The sequence below is a fragment of the Bubalus bubalis genome, chromosome 3 (assembly GCF_019923935.1).
Source record: "Bubalus bubalis isolate 160015118507 breed Murrah chromosome 3, NDDB_SH_1, whole genome shotgun sequence".
Classification (NCBI taxonomy): Eukaryota; Metazoa; Chordata; class Mammalia; order Artiodactyla; family Bovidae; genus Bubalus; species Bubalus bubalis.
Window position 1 is genome coordinate 101,104,926 of NC_059159.1, and position 20,463 is coordinate 101,125,388.

Below are 20,463 nucleotides of genomic sequence, written 5' to 3' on the forward strand. Positions count from 1 at the left end.
GGCCTCCCTGTCCATCACCGACTCCTGGAGTTCACTCACGTCCATCGAGTCAGTGATGCCATCCAGCCATCTCATCCTCTGTTGTCCCCTTTTCCTCCTGTCCCCAATCCCTCCCAGCATCAGAGTCTTTTCCAATGAGTCAACTCTTCGCATGAGGTGGCCAAAGTACTAGAGTTTCAGCTTTAGCATCATTCCTTCCAAAGAACACCCAGGACTGATCTCCTTCAGAATGGACTGGTTGGATCTCCTTGCAGTCCAAGGGACTCTCAAGAGTCTTCTCCAACACCACAGTTCAAAAGCATCAATTCTTTGGCGCTCAGCTTTCTTCACAGTCTAACTCTCACATCCATACTGGAAAAACCATAGCCTTGACTAGATGGACCTTTGTTGGCAGAGTAATGTCTCTGCTTTTGAATATGCTATCTAGGTTGGTCATAACTTTCCTTCCAAGGAATAAGCATCTTTTAATTTCATGGTTGCAGTCACCATCTGCTGTGATTTTGGAGCCCCCAAAATAAAGTCTGACACTGTTTCCCCATCTATTTCCCATGAAGTGATGGGACCAGATGCCATGATCTTCGTTTTCTGAATGTTGAGCTTTAAGCCAACTTTTTCACTCTCCTCTTTCACTTTCATCAAGAGGCTTTTTAGTTCCTCTTTATTTTCTGCCATAAGGGTGGTGTCATCCGCATATCTGAGGTTATTGATATTTCTCCCAGCAATCTTGATTCCAGCTTGTGCTTCTTCCAGCCCTGCATTTCTCATGATGTACTCTGCATAGAAGTTAAATAAGCAGGGTGACAATATACAGCCTTGACGTACTCCTTTTCCTATTTGGAACCAGTCTGTTGTAAAGATATATAAGCCTGCATTTCTGCTAATAAAGCACCCTTGCTCCATCAGAGCTTGGGTCCCTGTGTCTGTCTTTCTTTCTTTCTCTCTCTCTCTCTCTCTTTCACTTTCTTATCGTCGACTCCGGACCACCAGGTTCCGGTCCATTCAAGGACCGCAAGAACAAATATACATAATCATATAAATATACTATAAGCAATCTTGTATTGATTAATTCTTTGGCTGTTTCCAGTTTTTCCCTTTTCTTCTTTTCTGCTATAACCAGTGTTGTAACTGACAGGTCTATGTGTGTGTGTGTTTGTGTGTTGTGATTCTGGTAAGCCTTTGTAAGTTCATTGGTAGCATACATTCCTTGTAGCAAGATTTCTGGATCAAACTGTATAAGCATCTTATATTTTGATAGATATTATCCAACTGACTTCAAAAAGTTTGTACTGATTTATAATTTCAGCAATTCAAGTGCGTGCCCTTTCTCCATTGCCTTAGCATCAGGGGTCCAGTGGGGGTAGGGGAAGTCATCACCTTTAAAATGTTTCCTTTCTAAAGAGTGGGAAATAGCTCATGTTTTGAATTTTGTTTCTTTAATTATTTAGTGAGATTTAACATTTTTTTAAAAAAACATATTTGTTGTCAGTGTCTGTAAATTAATGACTTATATGGACTCTTTGTAAATTAAGAGGTGAAATTGTTGTCTGTGAAAAACTTTCCCCAATACCAATTATTACTTTATTAATTGCATTTAAATTTTTTAAAGATATTTAAAAATTTTATTTTTAATTGAAGGATAATTGCTTTACAGTGTTGCACTGGTTTCTAGCAAACATCAAGATAATCAGCCGCAGGTTTACTCATGTTTGATTGATTTTTTGCCAATTTATTTATTTTTTAATTGAAGGATAGTTGCTTTACAGAATTTTGTGGTTTTTCTGTCAAACATCAACAAGAATCAGGCATAGGTACACCCGTGTTACGTGGTAAATTTTAATCAACTTTTCCTCCTATAACTTCTGGATTTGGTGTCCTGCTTTGAAGATGCCCCCTCCTCAAAGATTATAAATTAATTTATCATGCCACTTTCTAAAAGTTTTATTCTTTACTATTTAATATTTCAATCTTTAATCACTTATTACGTCTAGTATAAAGAGTAATTTAGGGATTTTTTTTTTCCCCAAATGCTTATCCCAAACACCTTTGTAATCCAATTTAGATAAAGTGAGGCTTCATATGTTATGTGGGGAGTAGAATGCAGGGAGCTGTGAATATAATGGTAAGGAGTTTGAGTTTTACTCTGTAGCTAACAAGAATCTTTTTAAAGTTTTTTAAGCAAGTGAGAAATATCAAAGATGTGTTTTATGAATGTAATTTTATGGCTGTATGAAGGACTAGAAGAAAGGAAAGAACGCCAGTTAGGAGGCCAATTAAATAACCCAGGCAAAAAGCAGTGAGAATAGAGCCAGGGCAGTGTCAGTGAGACTAGTCAGGCAGGGATGAAGGTGATTAGTGCTTCAGGCATATTTCATAAGAGTCCTTGAATGTTGAATGAGAAAGGGCTCCAGAGATCCCTGGTCCTACTTCCATTGTCACATAGCTCTTTAGTGGCTGAGTCAGGATTAGAACCAAAGTTCATTCGCAGTTCAGTGTTGTGTCTGCCACAGAGCCTCCATAGCTCTTTTTGGATGTGGATATATCAGCTCTGGACAGGGGAAGGGAAGGCAAAGGGAAGTGAAATTGGTGCCAGTGGTCTGGTTAGGAAACTCATGTGAAGAGTTCATTGACAGGAACAAGTAGTGAGTAATATAGGGCAAATGGTATCTCAAATTAAAGGAACAATTATATGGAAATTTCAGCAGGGAGCTGGAGCTGGGTTGTGGGTTGAGAAGGCCAGACTTAGCCATGTGGATTTGTTCATTTGTGAAAGCATAACTGTTGATTATGTGGGAGCAAAGTGAGATTGGCTCAGCTGAGTGTGCAGCAGGAAGAGAAAGCTGTGTCTAGATGGAACTGTGGAGACTCTTACATTTAAGGGGTAAGAGAAGAAAAGGAGTTAGCAAAGAAGATCAGAAAGAGAAGGAGAAAAAAAAAAAAGGTCATATTATGAAGGGTAAGAAAGCAGATCCTCTCAAAAAGGAACATTTGATGAGCAGTGCAGAGAACTAGCAGATTAGAGGCCTTGGAGAGGGTCCTTTAAGCATGGTAGGAAACTGTAGTTTACTGCACAGTGTGAAGAAGAAAGGAGAAAGACTTTTAAAAAAGTATAGTAATGAAAGGGAAACGCAGAGAGAATGGTATCTTGACAGCAGCATGGAGAAGGGAGGATGCTGCTAACTAGTCAGGTGAAAAGTCTAGGGCAAGTTACTTGATGTCTCTAAAGCCTCAGTTTCCTCATAATAACACTTTTTCTTATAATATTTTGAACTCATGGGATTTTTATGAGAATTATATAAGGAGGTACATTTTAAGCACTTAGCATAATAGCTAGAACATAGTAAAACTTAACACATTATTATTATTTTTTTATTAGAATATGAAACTCCTAGGTGTATTTCAATGTAGAGAAAAAGTAGTGAACGAGAAAGAGAAAACTGATATAGTTTTCTATATCAAAACTATATAAATAGTTTTCTATATCAAAGTCCCAGAGGAGACAGAAGAGAGAGGGGGAAAGAATACTAGTGGAAGGTCAGCTTTGAAAAGGAGGAGGCATATTTCTTTGTGTAGGAGAGGAGGAAAAGTGAGAGAATGGGGGAGATGTGAAATATCAGGTCTAGGAACATGAACTTGAGGATCTTGTAAAATGGCCTGATTCTTGTTCATAAAGTAGGTTGTGAGAAGCTTTACAGCAATTAAGGGAAATATAAATATGCTTAAAAGACTTAACTAGGGAATGGGTTAATACTGTTCATGGATATCAAGCTTCATTTTTGGAAGATGAAAAAAATTTTGGAGCTGGATTATGATGGTTGCTCACTAATGTCAGTGTATTTCATATACACTTAAAATGATTAAAATGAAGATCAGATGTACTATATTTATTGTTACATTTTAGCACAATTTCTAAAGGTTTTAAAAATGGGAGTGGGAGAAGTAAAAATACAGAAGCTTGTTTTATATTATAAACAGGTGAATTCCAGTGTTCTTATCTTGGAGGTGGAGATGTTCTGATGATAATGGTGGTGAGGATGAGGCTTTGTGAGTGACCTGTGCATTGCAGGTGGGTTCTTTACCACCTGAGCCACCAGCAAAGCCCTGTAGAGGACTGCTGCTGCTAAGTCGCTTCAGTCGTGTCCGACTCGGTGCAACCCCATAGACGGCAGCCCACTAGGCTCCTCTGTCCCTGGGATTCTCCAGGCAAGACTACTGGAGTGGATTGCCATTTCCTTCTCCAATGCATGAAAGTGAAAAGTGAAAGTGAAGTCACTCAGTCGTGCCCGACTCTTAGCGACCCCATGGACTGGAGCCTACCAGGCTCCTCCATCCATGCGATTTTCCAGGCAAGAGTACTGGAGTGGGGTGCCATTGCCTTCTCCGTGTAGAGGACTAAAGAATCATTAAAACAGGCAATGAAGTCAACTGAGGGTGATGATAGAGGAGGCAGCTCAAACAGAAAAGGATGTTGGGACCCCTGGTAAACAGAACGGAAAGACATTAACATAAGTAGTTGGGCCCAGGGTTGAGGTTAACCAAGGGCAGTGGAAAGTGAGAAATGTGCTGCTTCCGGTATTGGTGCTGAGAAATGGGCACACAATGAAAGAGAGTGGGTTTAAGAATGGTGGTGTCACCAGGGGAAAGCCATGTTTTAGACAATACAAGGAAAGAGGAGGAACTTTTTAAGAAAGAAGGAGAAAGAAGAGGGTAAGAGTGTACGTGTAGTGGAGAGGAACATTCCAGAGGAAATGACATACATTTAAATCACTAAACCCCCGAGAAGGTTTCGCCACCCATTCCAATATTCTTGCCTGGAGAATTCCATGGACAGAGGAGCCTGGCTGGCCTCAGTCAATAGGGTCACTGAGAGTCGGATATGACTGAGTGACTAACACTAAATCACAAAAAAGTAAAATAAAAACCTCAAATGAGATTTTAATCAAGGAATAGTATCTTAAATAGAAATTCATTAGTTGGTAATTCATTTCTGAGCAACAACAACAAAAACGTATGTGATATCATTTCCAAAGTTGCCATGTGTATGATTGCTTCTTTGGCTGGCTGAAGGCTCCAGATTGGATTGAAATCCAATCCACAGTTGAATTTCATTCAAAGTGCAATGGGAAGCCAAAGAAGGGTTTTAAGTAATGTGGAATATGACTTAGTTTTTTAAAGAGTGCTCTGCCTGCCATGTGAGGAACAGATGTAGGGCAGGAAGAGAGAAGGAATGAGTCTGCATTAGTCTACATTCCACAAATAGTGAGTGCCCATTAGTTGCCAGGGACTATGTATTCCATTGGCATTAACCCATGGAACACTGCACAACAGTTTTCATTTTACTTTGTCATATAATCTACATTTGATCACATGGAAAATTGTTTATTGAATCAGTAAATGTATCTTATATGTCAGGCGATGCTCTTTGATTAGCAATTTCTCTCTTCCAAAATACTGATACCCTTAAGAGTGTTAAGTTGGCTGCTGGTCTTTCTTTCCTCTTTGTGGATTTTACTTTTAAAATAAATGAATTTAATCAAATTGGAGTGAGGAGTCTTGTTAAAATGCAGAGTTTAAGAGAAATTTTTATTAAAAATATATGTTCATTATGGAAAATTTGGATGATACAGAAAATAGAAAGTTTAATCTTTGATGTCCTAGAAAGTAGTTAAATGCTTTGAAAAGAAATATAGCTAGTAATCATTATAGAGAAATCCCAACCTCTCTGAGGTCCCAAGTTCACAAGTAGTATGGATTTATATCTGCACAGAGTTCTAAGAATAACAATAATAAATCAAACACTTTTCTAATGCTCAGCTAGGTGCTAGGGATACAGTAGTGAATAAAGCAAACTTCTTCCTGCCCTCCTGGAGTTTATTCTTTTGGGGGGATATATATTTTGAGAAAATAACCATACAAATAAATCATTTATGAATATGATAAATAAGAATTAGATTGATGAGGAAGTTTAAGGACTAGAATGGTACTAAGGTAGTGTGGTCAGAGAAGGTGGCATTTAAGCTGTGCCCAAAGGGTGTGAAGAACATATGGCTGAGAAGGGACAGAGGATGACTTCTGGATAGAGAAAACTCCAGGGGCAAAGGCCCTGACAGAACTTGCAGTTTTTAGGGAACTAAGAGCGCCAGTGTGGCTGGAGCAGATTGGGCAATTGGAGAGTATAATGTAATGGAGTTGGAGAAGGAAGGAGGAAGAAACCAAGTAGGGCTGGGCCCTGGAGGCCAGGGGAAGAAGTTGTATTTCATTCAAAGTGCAATGGGAAGCCAAAGAAGGGTTTAAGTAATGTGGAATATGACTTAGTTTTTTAAAGAGTACTCTGGCTGCCATGTGAGGAACAGATGGAGAGCAGGAAGAGAGAAGGAATGAGACCAGCAGGGAGTCTGCATTAGTTCAGACTCTTAATAATGATGGTGGTGGCGATGCCACTAATGGTGATAACAGTTACAGTATCCTGGGCATCTTCTGTGGATCAGATGTTTTACATACATTGTTTATAATAGTCACCATATCACCAGTATTTGATATTATTTCCTCCATTTTAGAAGTGAGGAAATAGAGACTCAGAGTGCTTAACTGTCTTGCAAAAGGCCACAGAGTCAGTAAGTAGCAAAGGCAGAATTTGAAATCAAGTCCATTTGGTTCTTTCTCTTATTCCATGGGAGCCATTGGTAGAATAAGGTGAAACTGAATTCCTGGGCCTTCTATTCTATTCACTGTGTTGTCAGGCTTGCATGTTCTTGTTTGTGCAGAGGAACTCTGAGGGTATGGTGGAATTTTACTAACCCATTTTTGGGTACCAGAAAATTATTGAAAGAAGTCAGCACCCCAAAATTGATCCTGGCTGGTAGGAGAGAGGGGAAATGGAAAATATGACTAAACTTGGCGACACAGAATGACTTAATTCTGAGAGATTTTACAGGGAAGCAGAAGGGAAAAGATAAGAGGGAAGTGTGCTCACACTGACCCTCTCCTCCATTGGTTGTGGTGGCTTTAATTCTTTCTTGGGGGAGAACTGATATGGAAGAAGGGGGCAACAATGAGATAGCACTCAAACTGAATCACTTCCTGTTCTCCTTTCCCCACCACTCTGAAAATTTCTACATGCCGCCTAGGGAGAGGAAACACTCTATTAAGAAATCTAGCAAATCAGTCTATGACTCAAGCCAAACCTTTTGTGAGTTTTCAGGGAAGGGATAATGTGAGTTTCAGGGAGGGATGATGTGAGTTTTCAGGGAAACTTTCTTTTATGTATTCAAGGTAAATAACAGCATTTGTAAAACACTCTATGTTTTCTTACAGTTCCTCTAGATGCATCTTATCCAATCATTTTTATACCCTGGTGTGACCCACCCTTTCAAACTTTCTGGTCTCACACACCCCCTTCCTCATTACCCTGTACATTTTAGACCCACTTAATGATTTACTGTTCCTCAAGTTACCATGTGCTTTCACACCTGCATGCCTTGTTCAAGTTGTTCCTCTTGCTAAATTTGTCTCTTCCCCTTTACATGGGAAACTTCTACTTAACCTTTAGAGCTCAACTGAAATGATTTTGTCTACCAGTCCAATAGAATTTATTGCTTCCTTCCTTACTTGCTTATCATATCCAACATTGTTTCTCTTTGTTTCCTCCATTGGCTGTTAGCTCCTTGGGAACGAACATTATACCTTAGTCATCTTTTGTTTTCCAAGCAACTACTCATGAGCAGACACTCAATAAAATGTTGCATAATTTGTATAGGTCCTTGTAGAAACCCTACAAACTAGGCAAGGCAGGCATCACCAGCTGGACAGACGTGGAAGCCCTATCCAAATCCCAAAGATCACCACAGAGTGGTGTAGCAGGAACTGTGGGTTGAGCACTATTAACCTGGCACTACTGAATTTTGACCTATAAAAATAACACTTTTATATGACTCAACCTGATAGAACCCAGGTCTTCTTGTTCTTGGGTCAGTGCTTGTTCTAAAGCATTTAAAGAAGCTGACTTTATGTTTAGTCTCTGGCTCTGTGGTTTTAGTGTGATCAACATTTTGAATTATTCAGTTCAATGTGTTGTTTTATTCCCTTTGGTTTCCCCACCTCATGTATCACATATGTGACAAATAGATTCAAGGAATTAGATCTGGTAGACAGAATGTCTGAAGAACTATGGACAGAGGTTCCTAACATCGTACAGGAGGTGGTGACCGAAACCATTCCAAAGAAAAAGAAATGGAAGAAGGGAAAGTGGTTGTCTACGGAGGCCTTACATATAGCTGAGAAAAGAAGTGAAAAGCAAAGGAGAAAAGGAAAGATATACCCAATTGAATGCAGAGATCCATAGAATAGCAAGAAGAGATAAGAAAGTCTTCTTAAGTGAACAATGCAAATAAATAGAGGAAAACAATAGAATGAAAGAGACTAGAGATCTCTTTAATTGGAGATACTAAAGGAACATTTCATGCAAAGATGGGCACAATAAAGGACAGAAATGGTGAGGACCTAACAGAAGCAGAAGAGATTAAGAAGAGGTGCCAAGAATACACAGAAAAACTATACAGAAAAAAATCTTGATGACCAGATAACCACAATGGTTTGGTCACTCACCTAGAGCCAGACATCCTGGAGTATGAGGTCAAGTGGGCCACAGGAAGTTTTACTGTGAAAAAAAAAAAAAAACTAGTGGAAGTGATGGGATTCCAGCTGAGCTGTTTAAAATCCTAAAAGATGATTCTTTTAAAGTGCTGCACTCGGGGGGCAGTCCTAAGATGGCAGAGGAATAGGACAAGGAGACCACTTTCTCCCCCACAAATTCATCAAAAGAACATTTGAACGCTGAGTAAATTCCACAGAACAACTTCTGAATGCCAGCAGAGGACATCAGGCACCCAGAAAAGCAGCCCAATGTCTTCGAAAGGAGGTAGGAAAAAATATAAAAGATAAAAAGAGAGACAAAAGAGGTAGGGACGGAGCTCTGTCCTGGGAAGGGAGTCTTAAAAAAGAGAGAAGTTTCCAAACACCAGGAAACACTCTAACTACCGAGTCTGTGGTGAGCCTTGGAACCACAGAGGGCAACATAACTGGGAGGAAAAATGTAACTCCCCCAGCGGAGAAGCAGCACAGACGTCTGCACCCGCCACTAGCAAGTGGGGGCTGGGCAGGGAGGCGCGGGCTGCATTGCTTAGAGTAAGGACCAGGCCTGAATGCCCCGAGGACAATCTGAGAGAACTAACTTGGGATAGCAAACCAGACTGTGGGATAGCTATTGTGCGAAAAGCCCTAACCTAAGACACCACCAGGCCTGCTCACAGAACAAAGGACTGACTAGAGCTATGCAAAAAGCCCTAACCTAAGACACCGTCAGGCCTGCTCACAGAACAAAGGACAGGCAGGCGAGGGCAGCCAGAGCCGGAAGGGGGCAATTGTGGCCCCAGAGAGACATTATCTACCAAACTGCAAACAGGCTTTGTTGCTAACCAAGACTTATTGCACGGTCAACATCCGCCTGAGAAGGTGTGCCTGTTGTACACCCAGAAAGCCAAGCGGCAGGGACGAGGGAGGCAATAAGTCACAGCAACCGTGCTCGCCAAACACCTGGTCACCTGAGCTGCTCAGACCTGGGAAGGGCACAAAACGCAGGCCCAACCGAGTCTGCGCCTCTGAGGACTACCCGAGTACCTGAACCTGAGTGGCTTAGACCTGGGACGTGCATACAACCCAGGGCTGGCCTCAGACAGTTCCCGGCAGAGCAACCTAGAGCCTAAGCAGTGTAGACTGGAAAACCACACACGCTGTGAGTGGGGATAAACCCAGTGTGGCAGATGCACTGCGAGCACATGCCAGTGTTATTTGTTTGCAGCGTCCCTCCCTCCCCACAGCATGACTGAACAAGTGAACCTAAAAAAGTGTCCACCACCACCCCCTTGTGTCAGGGAGGAAATTAGACACTGAAGAGACCAGCAAACAGAAGAAGCTAAAACAGAGGGAACCTCCTTGAAAGTGACAGGTGCAATGATTAAAACCCTATCGTTAGTACTGACTACATAGGAAGGGGCCTATAGATCTTGAGAAATATAAGCCAGGTCAAGGAATTATCCAAAAATGAACTGACCCCACACTGCCCATAACAACACCAGAGAAAGTCCTAGATATATTTTCACTATTTTTACTATCATTCTTTAATCTTTAAAAATTTTTTTTATTTTTAAGTCCTCTATTACTCCTTTAATTTTCATTTTTGTAATCTACTATTACTTTGCAAAAAAAAAAAAAAAAGAGCAAGAGACCCTATTTTTTAAAGCAAACTTCATATATATATATATATATATATATTATAATTTTTGTGACTTTTTTCTTTAATATTGTATTTTTGAAAATCCAAACTCTACTCTAGATTTTTAATCTTTGACTTTTGATATTTGTTTTTAATTTTGTACCTTTAAGAACCCAATCTTCAGTAACCCATTTTTACTTGAGAACGAGATTACTGGCTTGACTGCTCTCTCCCCCTTTGGACTCTCCTTTTTCTCCACCAGGTCACCTCTATCTCCTCCCTCCCCCTTCTCTTCTCTACCCAACTCTGTGAATCTCTTTGTGTGTTCCAGACGGTGGAGAACACTTAGGGAACTGATTACTGGCTCGATCTGTCTCTCTCCTTTTGATCCCCACCCCCTTTATCCTCCTGGCCACCTCTGTCTCCTTCCTCCCTCTTCTCTTCTCTATATAACTCCATGAACATCTCTGAGCGGTCCAGACTGTGGAGCACACATAAGGAAGTGATTACTGGCTAGCTTCCTCTCTCCTCTTTTGATTCCACGTCAAATGGCAACCCACTCCAGTGTTCTTGCCTGGAGAATCCCAGGGATGGGGGAGCCCGGTGGGCTGCCTTCTATGGGGTCGCACAGAATCAGACACAACTGAAGCGACTTAGTAGCATCTCATCCTGGTCACCCCTATCTCCCTCCTCCCTCTTCTCTTCTCCATGTAACTCTGTGAACCTCTCTGGGTGTTCCTCACTGTGGAGAAACTTTTCATCTTTAACTTAGATGTTTTATCAGCAGTGCTGTATAGATGGAGAAGTCTTGAGGCTACTGTAAAAATAAGACTGAAAACCAGAAGCAGGAGGCTTAAGTCCTTAAATCCTGAGAACACCAGAGAACTCCTGACTCCAGGGAACATTAATTGACAGGAGCTCATCAAATGCCTCCACACCTACACTGAAACCAAGCATCACCCGAGGGCCAACAAGTTCCAGAGTAAGACATGCCATGCAAATTCTCCAGCAACACAGGAACATAGCCCCGAGCTTCAATATACAGGCTGCCCAAACATTTCATAACTCATTACTGGACAATTCACTGCACTCCAGAGAGAAGAAATCCAGCTCCACCCACCAGAACACTGACACAAGCTTCCCTAACCAGGAAACCTTGACAAACCACCCATACAACTCCACCCACAGCAAGGAAACTCCACAATAAAGAAAACTCCACAAACTGCCAGAATACAGAAAGGACACCCCAAACTCAGCAATATAAACAAGATGAAGAGACAGAGGAATACCCAGCAGATAAAGGAACAGGATAAATGCCCACCAAACCAAACAAAAGAGGAAGAGATAGGGAATCTACCTGATAAAGAATTCCAAATAATGATAGTGAAAATGATCCAAAATCTTGAAAACAAACTGGAATCACAGATAAATAGCCTGGAGACAAGGATTGAGAAGATGCAAGAAAGGTTTAACAAGGACCTAGAAGAAATAAAAAAGAGTCAATATATAATGAATAATGCAATAAATGATATAAAAAACACTCTTGAGGGAACAAATAGTAGAATAATGGAGGCAGAAGATAGGATTAGTGAATTAGAAGATAGAATGGTAGAAAGAAATGAATCAGAGAGGAAAAAAGAAAAACGAATTAAAAGAAATGAGGACAATCTCAGAGACCTCTGGGACAATGTTAAATGCCCCAACATTCGAATCATAGGAGTCCCAGAAGAAGACAAAAAGAAAGATCATGAGAAAATACTTGAGGAGATAATAGTTGAAAACTTCCCTAAAATGGGGAAGGAAATAATCAACCAAGTCCAAGAAACCCAGAGAGTCCCAAACAGGATAAACCCAAGGCAAAACACCCCAAGACACATATTAATCAAATTAACAAAGATCAAACACAAAGAACAAATATTAAAAGCAGCAAGGGAAAAACAACAAATAACACACAAGGGGATTCCCATAAGGATAACAGCTGATCTTTCAATAGAAACTCTTCAGGCCAGGAGGGAATGGCAGGACATACTTAAAGTGACGAAAGAAAATAACCTACAGCCCAGATTACTGTACCCAGCAAGGATCTAATTCAAATATGAAGGAGAAATCAAAAGCTTTACAGACAAGCAAGCAAAAGCTGAGAGAATTCAGCACCACCAAACCAGCTCTCCAGCAAATGCTAAAGGATCTTCTCTAGACAGGAAACACAAAAAAGGGTGTATAAACTCGAACCCAAAACAATAAAGTCAATGGCAACCTTTTTCTCAAGCACACACGGAACCTTCTCCAGGATAGATCACATCCTGGGCCATAAATCTAGCCTTGGTAAATTGACATCATTCCAAGCATCTTTTCTGACCACAATGCAGTAAGATTAGATCTCAATTATAGGAGAAAAACTATTAAAAATTCCAACATATGGAGGCTGAACAACACGCTGCTGAATAACCAACAAATCACAGAAGAAATAAAAAAAAATCAAAATATGCATGGAAATGAATGAAAATGAAAACACAACAACCCAAAACCTGTGGGACACTGTAAAACCAGTGCTAAGGGGAAGGTTCATAGCAATACAGGCATACCTCAAGAAACAAGAAAAAAGTCAAATAAATAACCTAACTCTACACCTAAAGCAACTAGAAAAGGAAGAAATGAAGAACCCCAGGGTTAGTAGAAGGAAAGAAATCTTAAAAATTAGGGCAGAAATAAATGCAAAAGAAACAAAAGAGACCATAGCAAAAATCAACAAAGCCAAAAGCTGGTTCTTTGAGAGGATAAATAAAATTGACAAACCATTAGCCAGACTCATCAAGAAACAAAGGGAGAAAAACCAAATCAATAAAATTAGAACTGGAAATGGAGAGATCACAACAGACAACACAGAAATACAAAGGATCATAAGAGACTACTATCAGCAATTATATGCCAATAAAATGGACAACGTGGAAGAAATGGACAAATTCTTAGAAAGGTACAACTTTCCAAAACTGAACCAGGAAGAAATAAAAAATCTTAACAGACCCATCACAAGCACGGAAATTGAAACTGTAATCAGAAATCTTCCAGCAAACCAAAGCCCAGGTCCAGACGGCCTCACAGCTGAATTCTACCAAAAATTTAGAGAAGAGCTAACACCTATCCTACTCAAACTCTTCCAGAAAATTGCAGAGGAAGGTAAACTTCCAAACTCATTCTATGAGGCCACCATCACCCTAATACCAAAACCTGACAAAGATCCCACAAAAAAAGAAAACTACAGGCCAATATCACTGATGAACATAGATGCAAAAATCCTTAACAAGATTCTAGCAATCAGAATCCAACAAAACATTAAAAATATAATACATCATGACCAAGTGGGCTTTATCCCAGGGATACAAGGATTCTTCAATACCCACAAATCAATCAATGTAATACACCACATTAACAAATTGAAAAATAAAAGCCATATGATTATCTCAATAGAGGCAGAGAAAGCCTTTGACAAAATTCAACATCCATTTATGATAAAAAAAACTCTCCAGAAAGCAGGAATAGAAGGAACATACCTCAACATAATCAAAGCTATATATGACAAACCCACAGCAAACATTATCCTCAATGGTGAAAAATTGAAAGCATTTCCTCTAAAGTCAGGAACAAGACAAGGGTGCCCACTTTCACCACTACTATTCAACATAGTTTTGGAAGTTTTGGCCACAGCAATCAGAGCAGAAAAAGAAATGAAACCAAATTGGAAAAGAAGAAGTAAAACTCTCACTGTTTGCAGATGACATGATCCTGTACATAGAAAACCCTAAAGACTCCACCAGAAAATTACTAGAGCTAATCAATGAATATAGTAAAGTTGCAAGATATAAAATCAACACACAGAAATCCCTTGCATTCCTATACACTAATAATGAGAAAATAGAAAGAGAAGTTAAGGAAACAATTCCATTCACCATTGCAAAGAAAAGAATAAAGTACTTAGGAGTATATCTACCTAAAGAAACAAAAGACCTATATATATAAAACTATAAAATGCTGGTGAAAGAAATCAAGGAGGACACTAATAGATGGAGAAATATACCATGATCATGGATCAGAAGAATCAATATAGTGAAAATGAATATACTACCCAAAGCAATTTATAGATTCAATGCAATCCCTATCAACCTACCAACAGTATTTTTCACAGAGCTAGAACAAATGATTTCCAATTTGTATGGAAATACAAAAAACCTCAAATAGCCAAAGCAGTCTTGAGAAAGAAGAATGGAACTGGAGGAATCAACCTGCCTGAATTCAGGCTCTACTACAAAGCCACAGTCATCAAGACAGTATGGTACTGGCACAAAGACAGAAATATAGATCAATGGAACAAAATAGAAAGCCCAGAGTAAACCCACGCACCTATGGACACCTTATCTTTGACAAAGGAGGCAAGAATATACAATGGAGAAAAGAAAATCTCTTTAACAAGTGGTGCTGGGAAAACTGGTCAACCACTTATAAAAGAATGAAACTAAAACACTTTCTAACATAACCATACACAAAAATAAACTCAAAATGGATTAAAGATCTAAACATAAGACCAAAACTATAAACTCCTAGAGGAGAACATAGGCAAAACACTCTCCGACATAAATCACAGCAGGATCCTCTATGACCCACCTCCCAGAATATTGGAAATAAAAGCAAAAATAAACAAATGGGACCTAATTAAACTTAAAAGGTTCTGCACAACAAAGGAAACTATAAGAAAGGTGAAAAGACAGCCTTCAGAATGGGAGAAAATAATAGCAAATGAAGCAACTGACAAAGAATTAATCTCAAAAATACACAAGCAACTCTTGTAGCTCAATTTCAGAAAAATAAACGACCCAATCAAAAAATGGGCCAAAGAACTAAACAGACATTTCTCCAAAGAAGACATACAGATGGCTAACAAACACATGAAAAGATGCTCAACATCACTCATTATCAGAGAAATACAAACCAAAACCACAGTGAGGTACCATTTCACGCCTAGATATCCATCAGCAGATGAATGGATAAGAAAGCTGTGGTACATATACACAATGGAGTATTACTCAGCCATTAAAAAGAATACATTTGAGTCAGTTCTAATGAGATGGATGAAACTGGAGCCTATTATACAGAGTGAAGTAAGCCAGAAAGAAAAACACTAATACAGTATCAGATCAGATCAGATCAGTCGCTCAGTCGTGTCTGACTCTTTGTGACCCCATGAATCACAGCACGCCAGGCCTCCCTGTCCATCACCAACTCCCGGAGTTCACTCAGACTCATGCCCATCGAGTCAGTGATGCCATCCAGCCATCTCATCCTCTGTCATCCCCTTCTCCTCCTGCCCCCAATACTAACGCATATATATGGAATTTAGAAAGATGGTAACGATAACCCTGTATGAGAGACAGCAAAAGAGACACAGATGTATAGAACAGTCTTCTGGTCTCTATAGGAGAGGGCAAGAGTGGGATGATTTGGGAGAATGGCATTGAAACATGTATAATATCATATGTGAAACGAATCGCCAGTCCAGGTTCAATGCATGATTCAGGATGCTTGGGGCTGGTGCACTGGGATGACCCAAAGGGATGGTATGGAGATGGAGGTGGGAGAGGGGTTCAGGATGGGGAACACGTGTACACCCATGGTGGATTCATGTTGATATATGGCAAAACCAATACAATATTGTAAAGTAATTAGCCTCCAATTAAATAAATTTATATTAAAAAAAAAATAAAGTGCTGGACTCAATATATGCTAACAATTTGGAAAACTCAGCAGTGGCCACAGGACTGGAAAAGGTCAGTTTTCATTCCAGTCCCAAAGAAAGTCAATGAGAAAGAATATTCAAACTACCATATTCATTTCACATGCTAACAAGGTAATACTCATTTCACATTCTAGCAAGGTAATACTCAAAATCTTTCAAGCTAAGTTTCAACTGTACCTGAACTGAGAACTTTCAGATGTACAAGCTGGATTTAGAGAAGGCAGAGGAACCAGAGATCAAATTGCCAATTGCCAATCTGTTGAATCATAGAAAAAACAAGGGAATTCTAGAAAAACATCTCCTCTGCTTCATTGACTGTGCTAATGACTTTGTGTAGATCACAACAAACTGTGGAAAATTCTTAAAGAGATGGGAATACTAGATCGTACCTACCTCCTGAAAAACCTGTATGCAGGTCAAGAAGCAACAGCTAGAACTGTACATAGAACAACAGACTGGTTCAAAATTGGGAAAGGAGTAGTACATCAAGGCTGTATATTGTCACCCTGCTTATTTAACTTCTATGCAGAGTACTTCATGCGAAATGCCAGGCTGGGTGACTCACAAGCTGGAATCAAGATTGCCAGGAGAAATATCAACAACCTTTGATTTGCAAATGTTACCACTCTAATGGCAGGAAGCAAAGAGGAACTAAAGAGCCTCCTGATGAGGGCGAAAGAAGAGAGTCGAAAAGCTGGCTTAAAGCTCAACATTCAAAAAACTAAGATCATGGCATCTGGTCCCATCACTTCATGACAAATGGGGAAACAATGGAAACAGTGACAGACTTTATTTTCAGGGGCTCCAAACTCACTGTGGTTGGTACTGCAGGCATGAAGTTTAAGAGACACTTATTTCTTGGAAGGAAAGCTATGATAAACCTAGACAGTGTATTAAAAAGCAGAGACATTACTTTACTGACAAAGGTTCTTACAGTCAGAGCTATGTTTTTCCAGTAGTCATGAACAGATGTGAGATTTGGACCATAAACAAGGCTGAGTGCTTAAGGATTGATGCTTTTGAATTGTGGTGCTGGAGAAGACTCTTAAGAGTCCCTTGGACAGCAGGGAGATCAAAGCATTCAATCCTAAAGGAAATCAACCCTGAATATTCATTGGAAGGACTGATGATGAAGCTGAAGCTCCACTACTTGGCCACCTGAAGCGAAGAGCCAACTCATTGGAAAAGACCCTGATGCTGGGAAAGATTGAGGGCAGGAAGAGAAGGGGGTGACAGAGGATGAGCTGGCTAGATAACATTACTGACTCAGTGGACATTAAGTTTGAGCAAACTCAGGGAGATTGTGAAGGACAGGAACTGTCCTTCATGCTACAGACTATAGAGTTGCAAAGAGTTGGACACGACCCACCAACTGAACAACAACAACATGAAAAATCAGCCCCCACAAATCTTTGCAGCTTGAAATCATACTCAGTACCTGTGTGCTTCCAAAAGCCTGAAATATAGAATTAAATATAAAATGGTTGTAGGTTGCTAGTATCCCAAGTCATATTGGAAAGACAAACTCAAATCTTATCTTGATGAATCTTATGAACTGCATCCCAAGCTGCAAAACATTTAAACAAAAAAAAATTTACCAGATGAATTAGTTATTTGCAGCCAAGATTTGTTAAGCAAACAAGAATAGTAGGCACCATGTTGAGAGAGACAAAAGGGAACAGACAGCAGAAACCAACTTGCAAAGACTTTATGTATTAGGACAATCACAAATGACATATACAACAGCTGATTTTAATATGTTTAGGTAGTGTTCTAAAAAGATTGAAGACATGAACAAAGAACAAATGGATATGAAAAAGATCCAAATAGAATATCTAGCAATGAAAAACATATTGTTGAAATTATAGCTCCGTGTATTGATTAAACAGATTAAACATAAATGAAGAGTCAATAAACTAGAAAATATACCTGAAAATATTCCTTGGAATATGGTCAATGAATACTTAAAGATAAAAGGGGCTAAGAAACTGAAAGAACAGGATGAAACAGTCTAATGTGTATCTAGTTGGAATTTTAAAAGGCAGTAGAATAAGAAAGAAGCAATATTTAAAGAAATAAAGGCTGGAACTTTCCAGAATTATTGAGAGACTCAAATCCTGAGATCTAAAAATCCCAATGTGGGTTTAAAAAACAAAAGAAATAAATATACATCTTGACATATTAATTATGAAACTGCAGGACATTTTTAAAAAGAGAGAAGATTGTAATGTCAGCCACTAAAAACAATGAAACAATTTGGATTAGAAGAAAGGAATTTTTTATTGGATTTATGGATGAGTATGTAGTCTTAGAACTATGTAGTCCAGAATCCATGAAATTAACATCAGATATTTCTAGAACCACTAAAGCACATTTTTTAGTCCACTGAGTACCATTAAAAACTGCAGGACTGGTCTAAAACTCCTTGTTTTACAGATGAAGGAAGTGACACTCAAAGCCAGTCTTCTTCAAGGTCACACAGCTAGGAAGTGAGTACATGGTGGAGCCAGGACCAGAACTTATGTCCCCAACTCACAGAGCCATAGCTATGACTGCTCTTTCCTCTATAACCTGATGCTGTTTCTTTAAAAATTTAAGCAACCGCAGCAAAGAAAAACAAAATGAAGAAAGTACAGGGAAGACTTCCATTTTATCAGGTAACTTTTTGATGCTGTTGTTTTGTCTCACTTACATAATTTAATAAATATTTGAATAACTTCTTCCACAGTACCATGTCCCACCTCTAGGAACCAAGGAAACTGCTCACTTTTTTGGATGGGGATAAAGGCATGCAGTCTTGCTTTGTTTTCTTCTAGCTTGTAGGATAATGTGAGGGAAGGGTGAGAAAGGTTTTAGAAAATGTGATTAAAACTGAGTCACAGAAAATGTTACTGGCATAACATTACATTAGTCACAGGGGAACAAGGAGTGGGAGCAAAATGCCAGCCTGGACAAAGGTTTTGCTGAGAAATAACAAGGTAAAAGCAGGTGTTAAACCACAGTGTGTGAATATACCTGAGTCACTAGGTCATAAAATCAGCTTTCAAAACTGAAGATAAAATCCCATCTGTTTTGCTTCAGTTCACTGTTTAGACTTGCCTTGCTTTGCTTTCTAAAAAGTTTATATCCCAGAACTATGAAGTAGCTTGTATATGATTCCTGCTGGTTATTGCCACATCGAAATAACTGTCCAGTGTTGTTGAATCTCCTTATTTCTTGAGGAAAGCCGGAAATCCAGATTTATGAGAAGTTTACTTAATTTAAATCCTGACAACAAATTCAGTATTTTACAGAAGCCTGGTAGACCATCAGTTTAGAGATATCTAAATATTTTCTGCTTCCACTCTCCTAACTCATTTATTTCAGCCACTGAAGTCTGGTTGCTGCCTACCCTCCCTTTTTAAGAGTTCTCCTTACCTCTTAAAGGGAGAATCCCCAAGATTCTATCAACCTGATTTACTCTTTTCTGTCATTTGTGGCTGACCTTACCCACTCCATGATTTCAGTACTACTCACCCCTACATTCATCATGCCCAAATCTAGACCTTTCTTGAACTTTCAGCATCCACATACCTAGCCACCTATTGCACATCACCCCCAGGACTGTGGCTGTGCAAACTCAACTTGTCTACACCTGCACCTTTCCTGTATTCCCGCCACCATCCAGCCAGCTGCCCAGATTAGAAATCTCTGCTCTTCCCTCTCCTTCACCACCAGAGTCTAAAATCTTCCACCTTAGAAAAATCCTCACAATCCAGCCAAGCCTGTCTCTCCACTTCTCATGCCACAGCTTATTGTTGTTCCACATCTCTCACCTTGACTATGAGGGTAACCTGAACCATTTCTGGGGGATTTCAGAGCTAAGCAGTAAAAAGAGCAGATTTAGATATGTTGTGGGGAGGGGTGAAAAAATGAGAAGAAAAACTAGGATGGGAAGTAGCCACATGGCCACAGGTCAAGCTAGTTGAGATCATGAGGTATGACACTCTTCCAGTGAAAGTGTACCTACCATGTAATGCATGCCAGAACTTCCACTCCCCTTAACATAAGTTCATTTTACCAAAGTAATGTTTTTTATAAGAAATTTAGGAAATAATGAATAAAATGTATAATTCCATTACTCAAGTGGAATTATTTTACATTCTGTTATCTATCTTAGAGTTTTTATATACGTATATTTTTAAATAGCCACCATCTGTTACTATTTTATAATTGTTTTCATTTAGCAATATACTATGATAAGCTTTTTCTGATTATAAAATTAATCTATGTGTCAGAAAACTTGTGAACATAAGTATTACCAGAAATTGCACTGCCAAAAAAAAGTTTATACCTAGATCCACAAAGGAAGACAACTTGCAAGGTTAGACAATGAAGATATATCAAACTCTATTATTCCTGTTTATTT

General features: G+C 39.3%; 1 protein-coding gene across 3 annotated transcripts in view; it reads right to left on the minus strand.

Moving 5' to 3' along the window:
• The window catches only part of IL33 (interleukin 33), a 51,925-nt gene that overhangs the window by 20,552 nt on the left and 10,910 nt on the right, over positions 1-20,463 (minus strand). The window contains exons 1-2 of one of the 3 annotated variants that reach the window (XM_044939903.2): positions 11,625-11,648; positions 8,602-8,653 (exon numbers count right to left, since the gene is read on the minus strand). The exons of 1 other annotated variant lie outside the window; for it this stretch is intronic. The gene's annotated coding sequence lies outside the window, so the exon portion shown is untranslated. Of the gene's footprint in view, positions 1-8,601; positions 8,654-11,624; positions 11,649-20,463 lie in introns of those variants that run through there. One more of the 3 variants, XM_006076452.4, reaches the window with a different exon arrangement.